Genomic DNA, 22,601 nt, shown 5'->3' on the forward strand with positions numbered 1-22,601 from the left:
CATGCTTTTCTGTTTTTGGCTTTGCCACACAGTGTATGGAATCTTAGTTCCTGGCTCAGGGATTGAACCTGTGCTCCCTACATTGGAAGCATGAAATGTTAACCACTGGACTGCCAGGGCGGAGAAGGCAATGGCACCCAACTCCAGTACTCTTGCCTGGAAAATCCCATGTACGGAGGAAGCTGGTAGGCTGCAGTCCATGGGGTCGCTAAGAGTCAGACACGACTGAGTGACTTCACTTTCACTTTCCACTTTCATGCATTGGAGAAGGAAATGGCAACCCACTCCAGTGTTCTTGCCTGGAGAATCCCAGGGACGGGGGAGCCTGGTGGGCTGCCGTCTATGGGGTTGCACAGAGTCGGACACGACTGAAGCGACTTAGGAGGAGGAGGGGAGGAGGACTGCCAGGGAAGTCTTTATATTTTTCAAGTTAAAAATTTTCCAAAAAACAGAGACAGTGGTTTCAAGTTGGGGGAATCTTTCCTATTTTAAAAATTCTGTTCATCTTGGGGTCTTAATTCATTATGAAGATACTTTTTAAAGATGCTCACAAAATTGAAAAACATAGTTTATACTTTCAAATTAACTAGGTTCCTCTTGTTTTCTCTCTCCATTCTCATTTCTTACCCCTTTCTTCAGCTGTATATTAGTGTATATTACATATATGAGTGATCTATATCATACTGTAAGAAATGTTATTTTATAGGTTTGGGGTATTGAAAGTTTCAGTTAGGAAAAGAAATAAAAAATCTTGTAATGACTATACAACAAATGAATATCCACGGAAGAGTTAGAACATATTTATTTAAGTAATCTGGGTTATAGAAGATTGTAGTAAAACTGTACACATGCAAATTCAAAATTGTTTTTATTTCTTCTAGTTAGAAAGGACTAGATCACAGCCTCTGGCTCAAGCAAGAAGGAGTCGTAGATAGTCCGACTTAAACATCTCTGTTGTGGCTTCCTTTTAATGGTAAAAATGCCCCTGGCTCCAAGTAGCAGAAAATCTTACTGACTGTGACTTAAGTGAGTAAGGATTTTATATGTCTCCTGTTATAAGAAGTCTGGAGGTAGATGCCATCAAAGGTCCAGGTAACATCATCGTGTTCCCTCATCCTTGGTGCAAAATGCTTACTTCTTATTCCGCAGATGACATTTGTACCTATAGAAATTGTGTTTACTTTGAAGCTGGAAGAAAAGTAAAGGGAGCCCAGAAACCAAGTTTTCATGGAGAGCTTTCTCTTTTTCTTCAGAAACAGATGCTTGTTCATGGGGACTTCTGCCTGCATCTCAGGGATAAAATGTGTGTCACATAACTACCTCTTAGTTCAATTCAGTTGCTCAGTTGTGTCCTACTCTTTGCAACCCCATGGACTGTAGCACGCCAGGCTTCCCTGTCCATCACCAACTCCTGGAGCTTAACCACCTCTAGAATGAGATAAAAATCATTTTAGGAGGCGCAGATGAAGAGAACGGACTTGTGGCTACAGTGGAGGAAGGAGAGGATGGGACAAATTGAGAGAGTAGCATTGACATATCTACATTACCATGCGTAAAATAGACAGCTAGTGGGAAGTTGCTGTATAGCATAGGGAGCTCGGCCTGGTGCTCTGTGAAGACCTAGAGGGGTGGGGTGTAGGGGTGGTTGGGAGGGAGGCTTTAGAGGGAGGGGATATACTTACAGCTGATTCACGTTGTTATATGGCAGAAACCAACGCACATTGTAAAGCAGGTATCTTTTAATTGCCTGTGTGTTCAGTTGCTAAGTCATGTCTGACTCTCTGCGACCTCATGGACTATAGCCCGTCAGGCTCCTCTGTCCATGGGATTATCCAAGCAAGAATATTGCAGTGGGTGTCATTTCTTCTTCCAGGGGATCTTCCTGACCCAGGGATCGAACCTGCTTCTCCTGCATTGGGAGTTAGATTCTTTACCACTGAGCCACCTGGAAAATCCACCTATCTTTAATTAAAAACAAATAAATAAAAAAAAGATCTAAAAGGAGAGGATCACATCAATTCCTGCCATACAGTGGAGTTCAGGAGGCCACTAGGTGCGTTTGTAGAAATACTGTGAAGTTCTTTGTTTAACCCTTCATGGATCACAGCCTCGTGGCAAAGGGGCTCATGTAACTCAATGAAGCTATGAGCCATGCCATGCAAGGCTATCCAAGATGGACGGGTCTTAGTGAAGGGTTCTGACAAAACATGGTCCACTGGAGGAGGAAATGGCAACCCACTCCAGTATTGTTATGTGGGAACACCGTGGACAATATGAACAGGCAAAAAGATATGACACCAGAAGATGAAGCCCACCCCCCCCCCACCCCCCCCCCACCCCCACCCCCCCAGGTCGGAAGGTGTCCAGTATGCTACTGGGGAAGAGTTGAGGGCAGTTACTAATAGCTCCAGAAAGAATGAAGTGACTGGGCCAAAGCAGAAATGATGCTCAGTTGTAGATGTGTCTGGTGGTGAAAGTAAAGTCCAGTGCTTTAAAGAACAATATTGCATGGGAACCTGCAATGTTAGGTCCATGAATCAAGGTAAATTGGAGATGGTCAAGTAGGAGATGGCAAGAGTGAACATCTACATCTTAGGAATCAGTAAACTAAAATGGACTGAAATGGACAAATTTAATTCAGATGCCTACTACTGTGGGCAAGAATTTAAAAAAGATATTTTAGCTTTTGAGCCTTTATTTTGGAGGAAGGCAAGGAGAAGGAGAATTGGAAAGAGTGTCGGTGACCCATCCTAAAGTTATCTGACATACTTGCTTAGTTCTTTTGTATAGTTAGTTGCTTGGACCTTTGAATTTTCTGAGTACTTGTAGAAAGCAACTTAAGGTTTGTTTCCTTTTGACATTCAGTACGGTGCATTTTGATATTGTGATGTTAAGTTTCTGTGACTGAGAGCAGGAACTCTAATTAGGACATCTTGTTGTCCCTACCCCTAGCATAGTGCCTAGATAGACCCTCAATAAAACACTTGTTGAATGAATGAATTTTAAGAAATATATTACATTTGTTAATATTGGTATATATCATTTATACATGTAAAGGGCACAGTCATGTTTTTAATTTGTGAGGGGTTGTGGACTAAATTTTATACAGTTGTTCATTATGGCTAAGGGGACATCAGTGTAAAGATGTCAGTTGTTTTGAATAGAAGATACTCAGTTACAAGGCTTATAGAAAAATCCTCAGAATAACTTAGTACCAGTACTTTTGTTGGATCGAGTTATTCCATGGGTAAATAAAAAGATATAATTTCTTTTTAACTCCATGCATGGATCATTGTTTAAACAAGGATATGTTCAGTTTTTGAAGAAATAAGTAATTCGAGTTTATTAAAAAGGCAAATAAGTCATTTGATAATTTACGTTATTGATGTTGGTTTATAGAAAGGAGTTATTAGATCCTTGGAGGCCTTGTGGCTAAGAGCCCACTAAATCAGATTTTATACTAGATGGCATTTTGGGTATATTCTTTCTTTTAATTCTTAAGAGTGATAGTGTCATATGTTTCCAGTCCACATGCAAATGGTTACATACAATAGTAAAACATGTCCAAAAGAGTCCCTACGAAGTCATCTTTGTATCTGCTTGCTTTGCTCTAAACTAAGCAGGCTACCTCTTTCCCCCGCCCCAAGATCTACAGAAGAAAAGGCTCAGAGTGAATCTTGGCAGCATGAACCAGTGCCTCACAATTCTTCCCATGTCTAACCTAAGTCCTTTTTGTTGTACTTTCATTCTGTTTCTTTTACTTTGACCTCAGAGGACAAAGCAGACGACTATCCACTCATCTCCCACACGACATCCCCTAGATAGCACTGTTTTAATAAATTCCTGCCTCTTTATTCATGATGGCAGGGTTGTTGTTACCTTAATTATTAAAACAACCTGTGCATGGATAGAACTTATCTCAGGATAGGGAATGGATTCAAGTATCTGGAACTCAAATTTTCTATCTGAGCAGTTTATAGTCACTGAAAAGAAAGGAAGCCCTTTTAACATTCAGAAGCAGTCCTGGGAGAGAATGCCTACATAATCACAATTTAGGCAAGATCATTTTCTAGATTTGGATTTGAAATTTGGGTATCCATAGTCTTTAGGTCCTTCAGATGCTGTTTTGGTCATACTTCAGGAAGTAATCATTTATAGGCCAACACTTTGAACTTAAAAATACTCCTTGTACACCCATGGCTGATTCATGTGAATGCATGGCAAAAACCACCACAATATTGTAAAGTAATTAGCCTCTAATTAAAATAAAAAAAAATACTCCTTGTAAAAGTTCAGCCCTTTCTCAATATTTTCACCTTCGTATTCTCAGCAATTAATAGAGTTTCTGGGCTAAAGTAGGCGCTTAGTAAGTACTTGTTAAATGAATTGTTTGAGTATTCCTTGGTAATGCTTCCTAATATAGGTAGCTTTACACTTTTCATTTCCCCATTCTTCTTTAATTTTATGCTGCCCAGTAACCACTCATGGTTTATTTTTTGTTGTCTTTATGTTCTCATTCAATGATATTTACAATGATTTAGAGCTTATTTGAATAACTGGACACCTGACTTTATGATGCTGCTGTAATTTTCAATTCAGGAATACCTCTTTTTTCCCCTTCACCTTTTGTGAAGGCTTCTTATAATCTTTTGATGAGAATTTGAAACACATTTATTGAAATGCCTTGTGTGCAAAGTACTTTGCTGGGATTTGCATAGATATAAACATGGATTGTACACAAACTGTTGCCACAGAAACAAAATCTGGTTGGGAAGACACACACATACTCTATAGTGTGAGTAAGATTGTGGTAACTGCTGTTATTAGGGTGCAAGTGAAGTTGGTGTTACTACAAAGGAAGGAGTAATTACTTCTGATGGGATGAATTTGCTCAGGTACTCAGTTGTGTCTGTCTCTTTGTGACCCTATGGATTTTTTGTAGCCTCCCAGGGTCTGCTGTCCATAGGATTTTCCCAGCAAGAATATGGGTAAGCAATTGCCTTAAACCTTCATGGATGAGATGCGGTTTCAATGAAGTCTTGAGCTATATTTATGTAGGAATTTGACAGGTACTAAAGGTGAAAGGATTCCCAAAAGAAGAAACAGCACTAGTTGTGCATGATGGTGGGGATGTATATGGAATGTTTGAAAAATGGCAAGGGAGTCTTGCATTTGAAGTAACAGTGTCTGTGACAGTGATGGGAACTGAGGCTAGAAAGGAATTCAGTGGTAAAGAATCTGCCTGGCAATGCAAGAGACAGAGGAGATGCAGCTTGGATCCCTAAGTCAGGAAGATCCTCTAGAAAAGGAAATGGCAACTCACTCCAGGATTCTTGCCTGGAAAATTCTATGGACAGAGGAGCCTGGCAGGCTGCAGTTCATGAGGTTACAGAGAGTAGGATACGACTTAGCGACTGAGCACGCATGCACGCACACACTTGTTTCCTGTTAAGTAATTTTCTTTCTCAGGTAGGAACAGTCATTGGTTTTTGAGTAGAGGATGGATGCTAAAATATCCATAAGTTTCAGAGGAAGAAAAAAGAAGACAGATTAAATGTAGCTGAGTTTGAGGATGATGAACAAGGCTAAGGGCAGAAGGAATTGGGAGAGGAGGGCCTGATACCAGAGGCCTGGGATGAGTCAGCTTAAAGTTCTACAGGTTGTTGATTTGTTCAGAGGTGTTCAGCATTGTCCTGGCTCCCAAAGTGGCTGCTTTCCAGTTTTGAGCCTTCTTTCCACTTAATGTCATTTTGGAAGACTGAAACAGTCTTCCTTGTATCTGGGAAACTAAGTATTTTAGTCTGAATTCTTGAAGAAAGCAAAAGGAGAAACGAGTTGAACAGTTGCTGAATGAACCAAGAGTATCTACACGTTTCTTCAGCTTGTCTTTGTTACTGGGATCTTGACCCACTGTACTTTCTGACCCCTTGGTTCATCTTCTTGAAGTAGTACTTGGTATTGGTCCCTCTTTGAGACCCAGTTCAAATGGTTTATAACATTTTAAGTCTGTATTGTAATTAATATTTGGGTCACTTTAATATCACCAAACACTTAGCATAATTTTTAGAATGTTATCATTCAGTAAGTGCTTGTTGTTGTCACACAGACCTTCCTGCTGTCTTCACATGGTGAGTATATTCCATCTCAGGCTCTAGCTCTGCCTGCTGCTTGGAAGGCTTACCATCCACATCTTCAGAGCCCCTTCCCTCTCTTCTTCTGGTTACTGTTTAGATGTCATCTCACCGTCAGTGAAATGTCCTCTGACAACTCCATATAAAGTCCTACTCTTCCCCAGCCCCTGTGCTCAGCACCTTATTCTCTATTACCTTGTGTAATTTTTCTTTATAGTACTTGCTACCATCTGATATACATTTACTTCATGATTGTCTTTTTATTCCAATTAAGAAGAAATTTCTTATAATAACAGGAACGTTTGTTTTGTTGCCCAGTTTATCCCCAGATACCCAGAGCAGCAATGGGTGTGTGGTAGGCACAATGGATATTTGCTGAATGAATGGTAAAAAACAAACAAACAAAACTAGACTGTAAAGGAAAATAAACATTCATCTGAAGGTTTGTTTATTGGCTTGTGCAAGCAGTGATTTTGTTACAAATTTTATGATATCAAATCATTAACATTGCTCTCAGAAAAATAAAGGCAGATTCTATTTTCTATAGGTTGTGCCTGTGAAATCTAATTATGGATTAGTATTTGTTTTAAAAATATTTGAATGCCAAGCATATCCAGTTAGAAAACTCTTTTATTATCCATGCCAGCTTAATTTTTAAGGCAGTGAAATGGAAGACTGTCATTTCAGCAAGTAACTTATTTTCATTTGTGAAAATGGAATATTTTGAATATTCTAATTGATTTTTGAAGATAGTTTTACAAGAAAGTAATCCTTGTGTCTGTACCTTGTACATTTGCCTTTAAAAGAGAAGGGAACTAGAAATAATCATGGAAATTATTTGTTCAGAAAGGTGTGAGCTTATGTGTGACTTTGTATAAATGTCTGGAAGAAAATCACTCAGTCCCAAAGTGAAAGGTCAACCTTGGGATACTAAAAACTTAAAAAAGATCTGATTAAAAAAAAATATATTGCATATGTATATTTAAAGTTTGCAAAGTGATTTAGACTTTTTATCGTGAGCTCAGGCTTCTCTTTTACTGTATTTTACTGTAAGTTCACTTGGACATTTTTCCAGAAATCTGAAGTTTGTAATTTGGCAGTAAAAAAGTTGGGTATCAAATCAATATTATTATATGGCTTTCAGTGTCCTAAGAATTCCCTTTTGGAAACCCATAAAAACTCATTTTTTCTCACCATAAACTTTATCTGTCACTTTTCTATAAGGTCAGAGTATTAATGTTGGAGGTGATCTGCTCTGGGACAGAGAGTCAACAAAGTGGTAATAAAGTTAAAAAATGCCACATGGCACTTTCCTGGGATTAGGATTTATTTTTCATATAAAGTTCGTGCTCATTTTAAAATATGGAAAATTATATATTGATAATTATTTCCTTAATGTCTAAAGGAAAAGACACTAAGTATTTCCTTAGTGTCTCTCTAAAAATAGATGGAATGATAAACTTGCATCCAATTTTTCATTTACATGTTTCGTATTTTTATTAGTGTTTTTATCTTTTCTGGAGACTAATTTTTAATTATTTATATTCTTTTAGTTGTAGATTGTTTTCTTTCTAGATTTGGAGGCTAAGTTTTTCAGTATGGTCTTGTGCTGTGCTTACTAATGTCCAACTCTGCGACCCCAGGGACTGGAACCCACTAGTTTCCTCTGTCCATGAGAATTCTCCAGGCAAGAATACTGGAGTGGGTTGGCATACCCTCTTCAGAGATCTTTCCAACCCAGGGATCAAATCCAGGTCTCCTGCATTGTAGGCAAATTCTTTATCAGCTGAGCTATAAGGGAGGCCCTAGTTTTTCAGTATCAGTTCAGTTCAGTCGCTCAGTCGTGTCTGACTCTTTGCCACCCCATGAATTGCAGCACTCCAGGCCTCCCTGTCCATCACCAACTCCCGGAGTTCACTCAGACTCACGTCCATCGAGTCGGTGATGCCATCCAGCCATCTCATCCTCTGTCGTCCCCTTCTCCTGCCCCCAATGCCTCCAGCATCAGAGTCTTTTCCAATGAGTCAACTCTTCGCATGAGGTGGCCAAAGTACTGGAGTTTCAGCTTTAGCATCATTCCTTCCCAAGAAATCCCAGGGCTGATCTCCTTCAGAATGGACTGGTTGGATCTCCTTGCAGTCCAAGGGACTCTCAAGAGACTTCTCCAACACCACAGTTCAAAGCATCAATTCTTCGGCATTCAGCTTTCTTCACAGTCCAACTCTCACATCCATACATGACCACTGGAAAAACCATAGCCTTGACTAGATGGACCTTTGTTGGCAAAATAATGTATAGATGATTTCAAAAGTTAAATACTATGAAATGGTTATATTGGAAAACAATTCCAGGAATAATACAGTTATTTCTTCTTATTTGAAAATGAAACATGGCATTTCAATTGTAAAAAGTACTAGAACTTGGAAGCTTTATTTAAAAATATTTATTTACTAAGTCTAAGTTACCATTGAGTTCAGTTCAGTTGCTCAGTTATGTCTGACTCTTTGCGATCCCATGGATTGTAGCATGCCAGGCCTCCCTGTCCATCACCAACTCTCACAGTTTACTCAAACTCATGTCCATTGAGTCAGTGAGGCCATCCAACCATCTCTTCCTCTGTAATCCCCTTCTCCTCCCGCCTTCAATCTTTCCCAGCATTAGGGTCTTTTCCAATGAGTCAGTTCTTTGGATCAGGTGGCCAAAGTATTGGAGTTTTAGCTTCATCATCAGTCCTTCCAATGAATATGCAGGACTTATTTCCTTTAGGATGGACTGGCTGGATCCCCTTGCTGTCCAAGGGACTCTCAAGAGTCTTCTCCAACACCACAGTTCAAAAGCATCAATTCTTCAGTGCTCAGCTTTCTTTAGAGTCCAACTCTCATACCCATACATGACTACTGGAAAAACCATAGCCTTGACTAGATGGACCTTTGTTGACAAAGTAATGTCTCTGCGTTTTAATATGCTGTCTAGGTTGGTCATAACTTTTCTTCCAAGGAGCAAGCGTCTTTTAATTTCATGGCTGTAGGCGCAATCTGCAGTGATTTTGAAGCCCCCAAAAATAAAGTCTGTCACTGTTTCCACTGTTTCCCCATCTATTTGCCATGAAGTGATGGGACCAGATGCCATGATCTTCATTTTCTGAATGTTGAGCTTTAAGCCAGCGTTTTCACTCTCCTCTTTCACTTTCATCAAGAGGCTCTTTAGTTCATCTTCACTTTCTGCCATAACGATAGTGTCATCTGCATATCTGAGGTTATTGATATTTCTCCCGGCAGTCTTGATTCCAGCTTGTGCTTCTTCCAGCCCAGCATTTCTCATGATGTACTCAGCATATAAGTTAAATAAGCAGGGTGACAATATACAGCCTTGACGTACTCCTTTCCCTATTTGGAACTGGTCTGTCGTTCCATGTCCAGTTCTAACTGTTGCTTCATGACCTGCATACAGATTTCTCAAGAGGCAGGCCATTGAATTAATGTTTATTTATTTATTTATGTTTAACAGTTTTATTGAGATATAATTCACATGTCATAAAATTCAACTGTATCAGGTTTTCAATCAAATTAATTGAGTATCCATTCTCCTATTGCCTGTATCTAAATATAGGAAATATCTGAGTGGCTATGAGAGGAGACAGTCTTTTAAGATAGTGTCTCTTGTAGTTGGATAGCCAATCAGTCTTTTTCTTTTTTTAAACATGTGTAACACATATGGATGATTATGCAGTACATTTTTCTGCTTTCTTAGTACAGACACTTTGGAAATTGTGTGAAACTAGAAGTTCTTTTCAATTTTATTCACCTTAATTGAATATTTCCTCTCATTTCAAGACCCATACCTAAGTATTTAAGGCTCAAATTAATTTTGACATTTTGCTTGAACTTGATTTAAAACTTTGAGCTCATGCTATACCTACCCATGTTCCTATTCAAAACCATAAGTACAAAATAGTATTTTAGTTCCTAACACACTATCAAAATATACCTCTAGTTTTCCTATATATAGTAAATAAAGATCTTGATCTGTTTACAATTATGTAATAATTCAAGTACATTTTAAATTAATTATTGTATTTCAAGCATTAGATAAGCAGTATTTGCAAAATCAAATTATAGTGTTTGTGACTAACCCTAAATCCATTAGTTTAACCCTTGATGATAGTTTTTAATAAGTTTCTTTATAGAAAAAGTAGTTAAAATAATTTGAAGACCACTTGCAATCTCCTGGAGGGGAGTTCAGAAATTGGTGAGTAGTATGTCATTTCAAACAATTTGGCCTCCTTCCCTAAAGTTAAGAAAAATTTATAGTTTCTTTTAATTACAAGTTGCAACAAATTCAATGAGGATAACTTCAAGAATAAAATGAAGCACAAAGAGAAAAACAAAATCACTCGTAATTCTATCATAAATGATTATTTATGATTTATGTCTACATGTGTGCATGTATGCGTCTTCATGCTCATCTACATCTTTTCATCATATATTTTTGTATATTCATTTCCTGCAGTCATACAATAGTTAAGACATTTTCCCATGCCAATATGCAGTTTTTTGTTTTTTTTTTTAATCACACCACAGAGCATAATCTTAGTTCCTTGACCAGGGATTGAACCTGCACACCTGTGGTGGAAGTATGGGGTCTTAACCACTGGACTGCCAAGAATTCGCAGTAAACAGTTTTTGTTATGATTTTTGATCATTAATCATTTGATCATCAGAGATTTCCCCCCCCCCGCCTTTTTTTTTTTTTTTCTATATTTTGATTGCTTTCAATTTTTGGCAAAGACTTTAATTAAAAGATTCTTGACAAGTTGCAGAGTTAATTCTTATAAGAAGTTTTGAATTAAAAGATATGCATAGTTTTAAAGCCTTTTGTATTATGTTCTAATGTGAAAGGATGTTTTAATCCTTCCAAGCAAATTTAGCATTATACATTAGTAGAGTAGGCACCAGCCTTCAGTACCTGAGAAGTGTCCTTTTAATTCACAAACTATCCTGATCTACAGTTGACTCTTGAACCACTCAAATTTGACCTGCGCGGGTCTGCATATACTGAGATGTTTTCAGTAGTAAATACTGCAGTCCTCTGGGTCTGTGGTTGGTTGAATTCACACATTGAGAGGAACCTACTATGAATTATACATGGATTAACCCCCTCTTCCTCTCGTTGTTCACGGGTCAACTGCACTTTGCAGATGGCTGAAATTTCATCATCACCTGTTGCTCCTTTGTCATATATAGGTCCTCCCGGGAGGGGGTAACACATTGTGCCCTGCAGACATTTACTCTAAACAGTTTGAAGGAGTTTATTTGATATTTTAAATTTAGTTCTTGCAAGTAAAGTTTAGAAACAAAGCAGGAAAAGGAACATTGAACAAGAGGGATAATAAACAGAAACAAGGTATTCTTTATGTCATTCAGTTCTACTAAGATCAATTGAAGAACTATTATATGAAATACATAATATTATGTACCTAGTTTTAGGAGTTTAAGTTATAATCTCTCTCTGCAGTGATTCAGGCTGTTTGTTGACTTTGAATGCTAATTAATCTAGAGACTTAGAGTCCCAGATAAGGTAGGCATATATGCTGGATAGGGATGCAAGGGAGAATTAATTAACTCTCAGGCTACCTTACTCTTATTTGAATGCACTATTTACAAACCATTAAATTACTAACTTAAGAGATGGTGAGGTTGCAGAATGTGGCTTTGAGTAGTTTGCAAAGAATACTGTGTACTGTAAGGTCTGCCTCATTAGACAAAATATTTGTATCATTGGAATGTCTCCTTGAAAAACCATTTGATAAAGAGATAATAGTGACAAACAAGGCCACTAGATAGATAAAAGGCATAGTGCTTGCTCCAATCAGGGAACTTTGAGCTATGCTTCTTATCTTCTTTAGTGGAAACTTTTGTGTCAGATGATATGGGCCAGCCTGTGCAAAACTATGGAGAATAGCAGACCTTCTAGAAATTATCCATCCTTGTTTGCATAATGCCTTTACTTTACTCAACAGACTCATTCCTAAATACCTTCATGATATTAAAATCCCAGTCTATTATTATCAGACTGACTCTTTTTCTTATAATAGTGAGTAGCTAGTGATATGCCCCTTGTAATATTTAAAAATAGTGATACAGCTCTCATTACCGCATCTATTAGCCCCAGATTTACTCAGCCCTGGTCTAAACTGGGTTTCTGGACTTTTAAAAATTTATCAGTAACAATCTCTAAACTCTATCTAGAGATGACTTCATAAATCACCAATATATGTCTTAGACTGTTGGCAAATCACAAGCTGCTTAAGAAATATATGACAACTAGAAAAAAACCTTCTGCAATAAACAAATAGAAGAAAACGTACTTTTAACTAATGCTATTTCTAGTAAACTTCTGTGTTCATGTGGAACTTTGGAGATGAGAGAAGTTAAAATACTAAATATTTCAATTGATACATCTTTATGATTTTGTTGATTTGGATTTTAAAGGACAGATTCTAATCTTGCCTTTCCCTCATATTTCCTAATACCATTTAAAAAAAGCATGTTACTGCAGGGTACTTTAATTGATACAAAATGAATATTAAAATATTAAAGATATCTAACATCAGTACTAAGGATTTCCATTTCTAGCCCTCTAATCCTCTATGGAAATTTCTCTTTTGTCTCCGAACTGTTTGCCTGATATTCTTTTGCCCCTGGATTTTGTATTTCTTTTAAGTTGATTTCCCTCACTGATAAACAGATTGGATTGTGAGATTATGTCCTTTTTATTTTTCAGTGGAAGTGAGTAAATCCAGAACATTATGCTTGGTGACATTTATTTCAACTCATCAGGGGAATGCCACCCATGTTTGCTTGGGTTGTAGTACTTCAAATAGGACATTGAGAATGTATTTGTGTTAGAGTAACCTTGCTATTTCAGTTTCAGAATTAACTGAAAATGTGACATGTGCCTCCTACTAGAAGAGGGAATGTCTCAACAATTTTTGGCTTAGTTAATACGGAGTAAATTCTTAGAAAATGTTAGCACTGGTGTAGTTAAGAACCAGTCATTTTATTTTAAATTTCTGTGGTGTGTATATTTATAATTACCTTGCACAAACCAGGTCTGAGTTAAAATTTGGCATAGAAGTCAATGTAGAGTAGCAAGATAATGACTCTGTCTAATAAAAAATGTCAGTCTAATGGTTAACCAGTTGAATCTTTCAGGTTATAGACTTGACTGTCCTTGGGTTAAATATTCTTATGGAGTCTAGTCAGCTCAGAGAAGGTAGAGTTGCCCATGATGTGCAACATGACTTCTAAACACCTTACCAGGACTATTGGTAGAACTGTTTTCCTTAGAAAGTGTATCATTTTGAATATGATAAAATGCTACCTCTTATATTTAGATGATGATAGAATGTGTGCATTAAGTTACGTTTGTGAGAGTAAATAGTAATTAGTGGTAGTAAAGGGTGAGTATTTGCGACCTTGAATGAAATAGGAAGAAATTATCAATGCCATTTTTACAGGGTTTTATGGTTTATTGACTCAACCACATTTGTTGAACAACTTCTGTTTGCTACTTGCTGAGGGTCTAGTGGTAAGCAAGTAGACCTGTTCAGTATCCTCATGGAACTTAATATCCAGGGGAGGAAATGGGTCCTATATAATCACTCATGTAAATGTGGTCTACAGGGAATAAGCACTGAGAAGTACTACAGATTGTTTTATCAAGGGCACTTGGACTTTGTTTAATGGTGACTGTAGCAGCTTATGAAATAATTTCCTACATAGCCCTATGCCTGACTTCTCCCCTCCCACTTCACACTCCATTCTTGTTACATCAATCTTGGATATTGTCCTTCATCCATCTTGTTATCCTATCAAAAAGTTGCCAGTCTAGAGCTGGTGGGTGATGGATAAAAGTTGTGAGGTAAAGGGAGAGGATTGATTATGCTGGACTCAGGAAGAAATCACAGAAGTTTGAGATTTGTGATCCTAACTATTTGATGTTCAGTTCTGTGTGACTTACATCACCAGTGTCCTAGGTTTACAGACTAATGGGAGTTATCATTACATATGTTTGTTGTTGTTTAGTCACTAAGTCGTGTCTGACTTTTTTGCAGCCCCATGACTGTAGCCTACCAGGCTCCTCATGGGATTTCCCAGGCAAGAATACTGGAGTGAGTTGCCATTTCCTCCTCCAGAACATCTTCGTGATCTAAGGATCGAACCTGTGTTTCCTGCAGTTGGCCGGCAGATCTTTACTGAGCCCCTGAGAGAGCCCCAATATTAGCCATATTATACAATAAATGCATTTATCATCGAATAATGACATTTACATCCCATGAACATATACATTTATACTGCAGTATATTATTTACATAATAATAATATTGTTATTTAATGCAAAAACTACCAAGATTAGAAAACGGAGGCATCTTTTACTTAGGTTATATCATATGCCTGGAGTGAAGCTCAAGGGGAAAATATGTGAATATGGGGTTAGAAGCTCTGAGTTTAAACCCTTGCTCTATCACATTAAAAATTTTTGTAATTAAACATTAAAATTTTAAATTTTTAAATTCTATTTTATTATTATTTTTTATTGGACTATAGTTGCTTTACAATATTATGTTAGTGTGTGCTGTAGAGCAAAGTGAATCAGCTATATGTATACATGTATCCCCTCTTTTTTGGATTTCCTTCGCATTTAGGTCACCACAGAGCATTGAGAGTTCCTTGTGCTATGCAGTAGGTTCTCATTAGTTATCTACTTTATAGATAGTAGTGTATATATGTCAATCCCAGTATTCTAATCCATCCTACTCCTGCTTCCTCCCTTAGTGTCCATATGTTTGTTCTCTACATCTGTGTCTCTATTTCTGCCTTCTGAATAAGTTCATCTGTACCATTTTTCTGGATTCCACATATGTGTGATATTTGTTTTTTCTGTCACTTATTCTTTGATTCCAATAGTCTCTATTTCTTCTTCTGTAAAAGAGAAGTGGTGGAACAGTGGCAGCAGCCTTCCTTCCACCTATGATTTTGCAATTCACGCTGGCTTCTGCACATAGGTGTCCATATCTGAATGGGTCATATAGCCCCATTTTCTCCCACTGAGCTGATTTGCAGCCTGTTTCAGGAAGGTGGAAGGCTTGGAGAATTGCCATCTTGAGAAAGCAAATGCATTATTCATCTTGTCAAACTTTTATAAAATGCATAATTGTTGGCAGAAAGTATTTTAAAATGCCTTTTTTTCTTCCCCATTAAATAAAAGCCTAATTACTAAATGTGGAATGGGATCTCCAGATTGATGATGAGGGAATTGGTTTCTCATCCTACTTCCATGTCTAGTATTAAACTAGGATGACAAGAGATCAAACAGAATAAAAAACTGTAGGTGATTTTCAAAATTCATGGATATCACAGATATTCTCTTAGGCCTTGAAACTTGCTTTGGCCTAGAATTCAGTTGCTTATGGTATTTCTCCCTCTTCTTTAATCACAGTTACTTCTGTTGTATTAGTAGGTTAGGATAAACACATATCTACACGAAAATAATTTATTCATTTCAGTAAATTCTGATTTCTGTGAACAGCAAGAAAAAAGAATAAATATAAAATGTATTCAGTTGTACTAGCTATTTGATTTAGTCTAGGCTTCAGGAATAATGGAAATCATTAGTAACAGGTATAGCGCTGCTTCCTGACACTGATTTGCTCAGGACTGGTGTTAAGGTGAAAGCAATGTTACTTCTTTAAAGGCAGAATCAACTTCCCATTTCCTCCTAATCTTCAGTTCACCTTTACAAAAAGCTTAGTGACATTCACTCTGTAGCAGATCCTGGGATAGCCCTTTGAGAAAACAATGACATGTTCCCTTATCTTCCAAATTTTTTACAGCCCCATAGGAAGCAGAATGCAGAAATAGAGTGAAAAAAGTCTTATGATACCGTACAGAGTAGAAAACAAGTCATGTTTATGAAATGTTCAGGGAAAGACTTCATAGAGTTGGTGATTGATGTGCAGAAATTGTAAGAAAATTTCATCAGATGAACTTGAAGAAAAGACTGATAGAAAAAAGATAAAGATGTAATGTCACAGAAATATAAAATAGCTACATGAGTGTGAGTGCTTGATATTGCTCCGATGACATTGGGGAAGTAGAGGAAGAGGATTGAAGTGGGAGAAGGGGAAGCAAGGCTGCAGTGAAAAGAAAGGAACAGGCCTGAAAAGGAAGGTCATAACTGCCATGTCTAGTGCCTTGGGTTTTGTCCTTAGGTGATGGAGATATGGAAGGTATGTGAGCTTGTCACTTCATGATCAGATTTGCATTTTGGATGACTATTTGTGGCTGGATTATGGACAGTGGTGTGTTGGGAACCAGATTGTGTGGTGGCATGGAGACCCAGTTAAAAGGGTAATGCAATAGTTCAAATGAGTGATGACATAATTTTCTGGTATAAAATATTCTATTGATTCATAAATTTGCTGCCACATTTTAAAATGTCAGCAAATTGAAAAAATCTTAGTATTCAGTAGAACTAATTCATTGCTGGTTTTATAGTTTAAAGTTATTCATGAAATTGATAGCAATGAAAAATTGAAAGAAGGTTAGTATTTTGTCAGTAGAATTAAACCAGTATACTCACAAAAATTTTCAAAGTTATAATTTTGCTATATAATGTTGAATATAACTTTAAAAAATGTAAGGTAATGAACTTGTAATAGATATACATATACACACACACACATATATATATATATATATATACATACACACACACATGCACATCTAGTTGTTAGTGGAAATTACATATGTGTGAAAATAAGTGAATAATAAATCATAATGTTGGTATGGGTAGGTATTTTTTGAATTTGCATTTGATACTGATAGTTATACCCAAGATTTTGTGTTAATTCAAGTCATGGCATAAGTAATGGATATTTTTGAGCAGAAAGTTATATCCCAAATCTAAAAAGAATGAAAATATTTGTCATGGAAAATTAAATAGCCATATATGCATATAAGATTATAATTTTAAAAGAGCATGTGTTAAAAGATCATTGCAAATCATATATTTGGAACAGCATGCTTGAAAATAGCTTTAGATTGTCTCACAAATGGTGTAGCATATAAATCTTACCAAATTTTGCTTTGGGTGCATAAATCCTCACTTAGTTACCACAACAAGAAACAAAAGTCAGAGTTGATGGAATTAGAATATCCGTAGCCTTATGCGGGAATAGAATTTTCTGCCACATCTTTTTCAGTATGAATTTAAGACTTAGAAAAAAAAATGTTGCTTTTTAAATACACCGTTGTATACAAGTTATTATAAATATTAGGCTGTATGCCCCATGATCAAATAATGAAATAATGGTAAGTTTCTGTTGTACATTATTTTCAGTTCAAACTAATGCTCAGGATCGGATTTCATGCCTTACTGTTAGTCAGACTTTTCTTTATTTATGTATAATATTATCAGTGCCTATAATTTTAGGATTGTGAGTTTTTTGCACTACATTTGATATCTGATTATTTATCAGTCTTCAGAGATTACATTGAGGCTTTAGAGGTTAGGATGTATTTGCTATGAATGACTTTTATGAAATTTTAAAAAATAACCTTTTCATAGGATCCGTTTATCCTTGTCTCTCTGCCCCCGCCCCCCCCCCCAATGTGATAATAGAATGTTTTATAATACTTTGAGGAAACTTTTTTATTCAATAGCAAAATATATTTTTATTGCATATTTCCCTTAATAGGTTCTGTTAGGGGAATCATTGATGACATGTTTCAAAGCAGAAATCTTTTCGTGCTCTTCATTTTTTATTTTACTATTTAATGAGATTTCAGGTATATTTTAACAACTGGGGTTTCCCTGATGAATCATTAAAATAAGTGAGTGGGCTGGAAAGTAGCATGAACTTTTTTCTTAGTGCTACCCTATTTTACTCTGCTGGGTTACTGGTTGCTTTTTAAATAGAACCTGGGTGTGTTGGAGCTGGTGGGTGGAGGTTCAGAAGGGAAGAAGGGAAAGGGTCAGTTAGAAAATACCAGGTAAATCTCTGATAATCTACTGGGAAATCCGACTCAAATTCTACTTTCCTCAATGTACTCCATTTTGTATTTAAGCTCTCTATATTTGCTCTGCCAAGCTCAACTTTCCAAATACTGTGTATAGGCAAATACAAAATATATTTCCAGCAGTTGATTGAAGTTTAAGGTATTAAGCCATATGTGGATTAGCCTGTGGAATCAATTTCTCATGTGTGTGGGATTAAAACCGTTAAAACCCTCATCACTGAAACCATACCTTCCCACAACCAATAGTGCTAAGGTGTCTGTGGAATATTTTAATACAACAGGTTCTCTGATTTAAAATTGTTCCTTGGTATTTGGTTGGAAAATTATTTGAATATTATAGGTAACTGCACTGATATCATATATGAGGACTAGTTATGGGATTCTAATGTGACTTAGGTTTAGTTTTTAAAAATCCACATGAGATATTTATACATAGTTCGTCTTTTTCGATGTCAATGGCATATTGCAAATTTCCTTTAGCTATTACTGTTAAAAGCAACAACAACAACAAAACTCTACCACAGCAGCTGTAACTGCTAGAGGAGGTAGACAGAAATGTGGTTTACCTTGAAAGTGATAATGCTTAGTGAGTAAAGCACTTGGGTCAAGCTTAAAATAAATGCAGGTATGATGACAAAGTTTTTAATACAAATTTTAAAATATTCACAGCATTGGTTTCAGGCTACTTTTGTTCTTGGTGATTTTATCAGTGCATTTTTATTTTTAATTGGGATGACTCTAATGGCACCTTTTCATTTTGGTCAAAATATTTATATGAAATACTATCATAATTTTTCATTTTGTATTCCCTCACAGTCTTAATTGTGAATGTAAATTTTTTGAAAGGTAGGTAATTCTCAGATCATTTTGACCTCTGATGATCTTAAATAAAACTTGAAGTGGTTTAAAATTCCAAGCTATCACTTTGACTCATTTTATATTGTTAATTTAATATTTAGCATTTAACCATGTATCATTAAATCATAGTATTGATAATGAATTAAATTTTCATAAAGCTTTAATAGTGTAGCAGATTCTCATTCATCTGGTGTCACTGGGGGATAAAATATGCTGAAGATGAGGTTTTGTTTTTTTTTTTTTTAGAACTGAAGCTTACTTATTTAAGCAGGAAAACTTAAAAGTTGTTAAAAACTTATCTGAGACATTTTTCACACTCTTTTAGGGAATATGAACAGATTGTCTATTTACTCATAAAATATCATCATTCTAGTGTCGTGTAGAAAGGACATGGGCTTTCTGTTTGGTGTTTATTCTCCAATGTAGGAAGTTTTTTGTTTGTTGGTTTCTTCCTTTTAAAATACCGCACTCCTAATTTTGATATACTTACTCTGTTTAATTGTTTCAGGGCTTATCATCTGTGGTAGTACCTGTACTAATACTTTAATGGATTCATAAGTCCAGGCACCTCAGTAAGACATTTGGCTACCTGTAGGCTCACCAGCATCTTTTGGCAAATACCTGATCACAGCCTCTTGCCATGGAGGGAAGCCTCTCATCCTCTGGAGCAAGGACTTTCAGTGTTGAGGCCCTGTTTCTTCTGCTCCCACTCACTCACTCTCCAGTAGCCGTTGCTATAGGTGCAAAATTGTCTGTATTACTTCCCTGGCGTGACCATTTGTAGTTTTCTGAGATTATTGCTAAAATGGGTAAATGGTGTACTCCTTTATCTTTTAGTAAATTCCAGCATAACAGCAAAGGTTCTTTTTTAACGTGGTGTTTTTGTTTTTTTTTCTTTGAACTACTGCTCATATGTTTCCAGCAGTGTTTCTAAAACAAAACAAGCACAGTGAAAGTATTTGAGCTGTTCTTTAATGTGCTATAATGACATTTGGTTTGAATCTTATGTTTAAAAATCAGCTTCCCCTCTTTTGCTTGCACCTAATGGAAATCATCTTTCTGCCAGGTTGTGCTTAAAGAAGACTACAAGGGAAGAACATATTTCCTTCTTGCCACAAACATTGCAGTAGAAGTAAGTGGGGAACTGCCAGGATATGTCTGTCTCCACAAAACAAGCAGAACAAATTTCCATGAATCAAAGCCACTAAGTATAGTTTTCAGAGATGGTAAGACATAGTTACTTTCCCTCGAAAAATACCCTAAATGCAGGCACACCCTTTGGCCACTAGAAGAATGTTTCAGTAAACGCTAGGTCAAACCTGTACATTTCACTCTTCTAACTGAGCTATTAAAGGGGTGGAAATCTACTATAACTATAATCTTTTTTCCCCTTTTCTATTTTTCAACCTCCCACATGCTTGATGTTCAGTTCTGCTTACTGAGTGTCTTGAATCTGCAGCGGCACCTACACGCACTGCCTCCACAGTGGCTGATGGTTTGCAGATAACTCATGATTCAGACCCATAAGAAACATCTGTAACTGCAGGGCATGATATGTGCTCTAGATTAATCATGGAAAAGGACAGAGTAATGAAGAATCAGAATACTTTTTTTTTTCCGAATATTAATGTTGCTTTGAGATTATATGAGTGGAGTATTCTCTAGAGTGGTTTATATCACCTTCTATCACTTGGGGAAGTATCTCAGGTCATTTTTATAAGAAACTCTTAGAGACCTTTTAAGCATATACACCTTAGTGTGACTAGGTCAGAGGAAATAAAGCAAGATAGTAGATACATGTCATGCGATGCAGTAAGCAAATTAATGTTAAACTGCTTGTATTTTTTTTTTGAAAATCTTGATATGATTTTAAAAATTGCCTTTCATTAGTTTCTCTTTTGCTTTCTAGAAGTTTCAATCATTTGAAGGGCAAATGGCTACCATTTTGTTAAACTTTGGAGGCTCTTTATTAATGTACTGTATACAGCATCATACAGGTGAAGTCTCCAGACAACCTGAAAAAAATAAGCTGCATAACTCAGTCTCTGAGCTTACTTCTTCCTCACACAATCTGCAGTACTCTCAAATTCATATTTAAAATACAAGCTGCTGAAGAGGAATGGTTAACACCCAATTCAGTTAAGTTCAGTCACTCAGTCATGTCTGACTCTTTGCAACCCCAGGGACTACAGCACACCAGGCTTCCCTGTCCATCACCAGCTCCCGGAGCTTGCTCAAACTCATTTCCATTGAGTCAGTGATGCCATCCAACCAGCTCATCCTCTGTTGTCCCCTTCTCCTTCTGCATTCAATCTTTCCCAGCATCAGGGTCTTTTGCAAGAAGTCAGTTCTTCCTATCAGGTGGCCAAAGTATTGGAGTTTCAGCTTCAGCATCAGTCCTTAAAATGAACGTTAAGGACTGATCTCCTTTAGAATGGACTGGTCGGATTTCCTTGCAGTCCAAGAGACTCTCAAGAGTCTTCTCCAACACCACAGTGAAAAAGCATCAATTCTTCGGTGCTCAGCTTTCTTCACAGTCCAGACATCCATACATGACCACTGGAAAAACCATAGCTTTGACTAGACGGACCTTTGTTGGCAAAGTAATGTCTCTGCTTTTTAATGTGCTGTCTAGATTGGTCATAGCTTTCCTTCCAAGGAGCAAGTATCTTTTAACTTCATTGCTACAGTCACCGTCTGCAGTGATTTTGGAGGCCAAAAAAATAAAGTCTGCCACTGTTTCCATTGTTTCCCCATCTATTGGCCATGAAGTGGTGGGACCAGTTGCCATGATCTTAGTTTTTTGAATGTTGAGTTTCAAATCAGCTTTTTATTCTCCTCTTTCACCCTCATCAAGAGACTCTTTGGTTCCTCTTCACTTTCTGCCATAATGGTGGTGTCATCTGCGTCTCTGAAGTTATTGATATTTCTTCTGGCAATTTTGATTCCAGCTTGTGCTTCATCCAGCCAAGCATTTCTCATGATGTACTCTGCATATAAGTTAAATAAGCAGGGTGACAATATACAGCCTTGATGTACTCCTTTCCCAATTTGGAACCAGTCCGTTGTTCCATGTCTGGTTCTAACTTGCTTCTTGACCTGCATATAGTTTTCTCAGGAGGCGGGTAAGATGGTCTGATATTCTTATCTCTAAGAATTTTCCACAGCTTGTTGTGATCTGCAAAGTCAAAGGCTTTGGTGTAGTCAATAAAGCAGAAGTACATGTTTTTTGGAACTCTCTTGCTTTATGTGTGGTCCATCGGATGTTGGCAATTTGATCTCTGGTTCCTCTGCCTTTTCTAAATCCAGCTTGAACATGTAGAATTTCTTAGTTCATGTATTGTTGAAACCTTGCTTGGAGAATTTTGAGCATTACTTAGCCAGCGTGTGACATGAGTGCAATTGTGTGGTAGTTTTGAGCATTCTTTGGCATTGCCTTTCCTTGGGATTGGAATGAAAATGGACCTTTTCCAGTCTTGTGGCCACTGCTGAGTTTTCCAAATTTGCTGGCATAGTGAGTATAGCACTT

General features: G+C 37.0%; 1 protein-coding gene across 17 annotated transcripts in view; it reads left to right on the top strand.

The window, feature by feature from the left end:
- GTDC1 (glycosyltransferase like domain containing 1) overlaps window positions 1-22,601 on the top strand; it is a 493,004-nt gene that overhangs the window by 86,096 nt on the left and 384,307 nt on the right. For 13 of the 17 annotated variants that reach the window (XR_003514505.1, XR_003514508.1, XR_003514506.1 and 10 more), the window contains one exon: window positions 20,139-20,204. The exons of 2 other annotated variants lie outside the window; for them this stretch is intronic. The gene's annotated coding sequence lies outside the window, so the exon portion shown is untranslated. Of the gene's footprint in view, window positions 1-20,138; window positions 20,299-22,601 lie in introns of all 17 variants that reach the window. 2 more of the 17 variants (XM_027561563.1, XM_027561490.1) reach the window with 1 other exon arrangement.

Source organism: Bos indicus x Bos taurus, chromosome 2, assembly GCF_003369695.1.
Source record: "Bos indicus x Bos taurus breed Angus x Brahman F1 hybrid chromosome 2, Bos_hybrid_MaternalHap_v2.0, whole genome shotgun sequence".
In the NCBI taxonomy this organism is placed as follows: Eukaryota; Metazoa; Chordata; class Mammalia; order Artiodactyla; family Bovidae; genus Bos; species Bos indicus x Bos taurus.